Source organism: Elaeis guineensis, chromosome 15, assembly GCF_000442705.2.
Source record: "Elaeis guineensis isolate ETL-2024a chromosome 15, EG11, whole genome shotgun sequence".
NCBI lineage: Eukaryota > Viridiplantae > Streptophyta > Magnoliopsida > Arecales > Arecaceae > Elaeis > Elaeis guineensis.
In genome coordinates this window covers 39,434,866-39,438,545 of record NC_026007.2, presented here as the reverse complement: position 1 = coordinate 39,438,545, position 3,680 = coordinate 39,434,866, and the positions used below count along the sequence as shown (strand labels likewise).

Here is a 3,680-nt window from a genome sequence, read left to right as displayed (position 1 = left end):
TTCAGCGGCTATGGGGATCTGGTTGTAACCGGAGTATCCATCAAGAAAACAGTAAAACTCTTGTCCGGCTAGTCTTTCCAATATTTGATCAATAAATGGCAAAGGAAAGTGATCTTTCCTTGTCGCAGCATTCAACTTTCTATAGTCTATACAGACCCTCCATCCCGTTTGGGTCCTAGTTGGGATAAGTTCGTTTGCATCATTTTGGACCACTGTTACCCCAGATTTCTTGGGTACTACTTGAACTGGGCTTACCCAAGAGCTATCAGAAATAGGATAAATTATTCCACTATCTAGGAGTTTCAGAATCTCCTTTTTAACTACATCCTTCATAACTGGATTAAGCCTTCTTTGGGCTTCTCTTGTTGGTTTAGCCTCTTCCTCTAAGTATATTCTATGTTGAACTATAGAAGGGCTTATTCCTTTGATATCTGCTATGGTCCAACCTATTGCCTCTTGATTTGCTTTTAGAACTGACAATAACTCCTCCTCTTGCTTGGGATCTAGGTCTGATGCAATAATTACAGGCAAAGTTTCTTTGGGTCCTAGATATGCATACTTGAGATGTTCTGGGAGGGGCTTCAGTTCTAAAATGGGTGCTTCCTCTATCGATGGTTTAGGTGATGGTTTCACCATCTCAATGATTGGTTCAGTAGGAAGTGTCGATTCTTGATTAATCTGATTTTCTTTAAGTATTTCATTGACATCCTCAGACTCATGGATTAACCAGGGGTTAGACTCTAGGTCGACTTCATCATCACTAATGTCAATGGATTCATAAATACCATCTTGGACTACATTGACATCAGCATGAGAAGAGGATTCCTGTTCTAAGTTAAAAACATTAAGCTCAATGGTCATATTCCCAAAGGATAACTTCATTAGACCATTTCGACAATTGATTTCAGCATTGGCCGTAGCTAAGAATGGTCTTCCTAAAATGACAGGTATATGTCCTTTAGGATTCGCAACTGGCTCAGTCTCTAAAACAATAAAATCTACAGGAAAAATGAAATTTTCAACCTTTATCAGAACATCCTCGACCATTCCCTTAGGGATCCTGAGAGATCTATCGGCTAACTGTAATGTGATCCCAGTAGGTTGAAGTTTTTCTAATCCTAGTTGTTCATACACCGAATATGGAAGGATATTCACACTAGCTCCTAGATCTAGCAAGGCCTTTTTTATATTGGTTTCTCCAATAACACAAGAAATTGTTGGAGCTCCAGGGTCCTTATATTTAATTGGCACATGGCTAGATAGGTATGAACTGACACTTGCAGCCAAAAATGCTTTCTTTGGTACATTAGTGGTCCTTTTCCTAGTGCAGAGATCTTTTAAAAATTTGGCATAAGTTGGAACCTGATGGATTATATCTAAAAGAGGAATATTAACTTGGACTTGTTTAAATACCTCTAAAATTTTGTCTAAATGTTCAGATTTATTGGATTTCAGTCTGTTTGGAAAAGGAGCTCTAGGACTTTTAAGTACTGGACTAGGTGAATTTTCAGTTTCTGGTGCTTGAGGTTGAAAGGTAGTAGTTTTAGAAGGTGACTCGGCAGATGAGTCATCTATATCATCAAGTGCAACTACCTTATTGTCTATTTGTTTTCCTGATCTTAAGGTATGAATGGCATTTATACCATTAACTTGGTTTCCTTGTTGGGGTCGTGGACCATTTTGGTTCCTAGGATTTGGCTCATGTTGGCTAGGTAACCTACCATGTTCTCGTTCACTAATGGTCGAAGCCAGCTGACTTACTTGCATTTCCAGACGGGCTATAGCTTGGGTGTTATTATTTATGAGTTGACCCGTAGTTTGCATAAAGCTGGTATGTGTTTTCATCATGGCTTCTAGACTTTTCTCTAAAGAGGTAATTTTTTTGTCATTATCATGGAAGCCTGGCGGGTTGTTCATCACTGGGTTGGACCTTAGATTTTGCTGATTGAAATTTGGATTACCTACATTAGGATTCTGGGACCATGAGAAATTCGGGTGATTCCTCCAACCTGGGTTATATGTGGGTGCATAAGGATTGTTCAATGGTCCTTGATAGGTGGCATTCACCTGTGCACACTCATTCGAGTAGGAACATTCTTCTAAGACATGGTCTGGTGCATTGCACCCTTTACACATGGGTGCAGATATTTGATTTACATTGGCTGGTCTCTGTAATTCTAAGGCTTCCAATCTACGTGTTAAGGTTGCAATCTTGGCCTCTGATGCTAGGGTTGGTTGAATTTGATGCATTCCTCCTCTTGAAGGTGTAGCTTTATCAGGTTCCCTAGTTGTTTCCCACTGTAAATTTTTCTCGGCTAGGTCTTCTAAGAATTGCCAAGCTTCAGTAGTTTCTTTGTCCATAAATTGGCCTTGGCACATGGACTCTAGCATGGTTCTTGAGTTTGAATCTAACCTCTCATAGATGATCTGGCATAGTCTCCAAGTTTCTATTCCATGGTGTGGGCATTGGGTCAAAAGATTCTTGAAACGATCAAAGTACTTCCAAAATGATTCACCAGCTAGTTGGTAAAATTGATTTATTTCATTCCTAATCCTAGCTGTTTTATGATGGAGGAAATACTTTTTTAAAAATGTTCTCACAAAGCCCTCCCAAGTAGTGACAGAATAGTTTGGCAGACTATAAAGCCACTTCTTAGCATTGTCCTTAAGGGCAAAGTTGATTAATCTAAGTTTGACCTCATCCTCTGTTAATTGCAGTTTCATAGTTGCACATACCTCCTCAAATTCTCTAATAAATATATAAGCATCTTCTAATCCTGTGAATTTTGGAAGCATATTTATGATTTGAGGTTTGATTTCAAAATTGTTAGCTGTGGGTTGTGGCAACCTGATACAAGATGGTTGGATGGAGCCAACTGGATAACACAAATCTTTAAGGGTCATGGGTTGGATTGGTTCAGCCATTGGAACAACAGGAATTGACTCAATTCTAACTAGACGACCTGACACTCTTCTCCACACACGAAGTGTACGGTTCTCGATGTTTATACAATTTTTTTTTTTTTAATAAAATTTTTATGTATAAGGAAAAGAAAGAAAAGAGAAAAAGTTCTAAAGAGAAGATCCTAAGGAGTCCTAAATCTAAAGAAAAGTAACCAAATTAATTTAAATTTTAAATTTTTTTTTTTTTTTCAAACAAGTGAATCAATAAATTAAACTCAATCTATCCTAGGGTTAACCTAAATCTAGACAGCTCCTAACTGTTCCAAGATGACCCTTCAAACCTTCCAAGTGGAGATTGATCAACTAGTTAGCCAGGTAAGTATAAGAGGTGGGAGGTTCACTCATCGTTGCCTTTCTAGACACCAAACGAGTTGGCCAGGCCAGCAACTGAACCAATTTAACAAACCACCCTCAGGGACTTGCCTAGACACCAACTAATCAAACAACTCAAACTTGGTAGAACTCTTAGGGTTCCTTGTCCTATTGAGCTCGAATTCCTTAAGGTTGACGTCTAATTGATTTTAAGATTAAAAGTCTAGGTAATGCAATATGATGGAGATGGTTTTTGGGCTAAGGAAGGGTAATGAAATCCCCACCTTATCTTGTTAATGGGTTGATGCCCTTAGATTAATTATGAAAATGCAAATACAAATAAACAAGATGACCAAGAATGTAAAAGATTTTAATTTAGAATTTTTTTTTTTTTTTGATATTTT

At 38.0% G+C, this 3,680-nt stretch overlaps 1 non-coding gene across 1 annotated transcript; it reads left to right on the top strand.

Annotated features, from left to right (window-relative positions):
• The first annotated feature begins 2,449 nt into the window (after window positions 1–2,449).
• LOC140854173 (small nucleolar RNA R71) lies at window positions 2,450–2,556 on the top strand. Its single transcript, XR_012137307.1, has one exon. It is a non-coding gene; the product is annotated as a small nucleolar RNA R71 (small nucleolar RNA).
• Window positions 2,557–3,680: the final 1,124 nt, after the last annotated feature.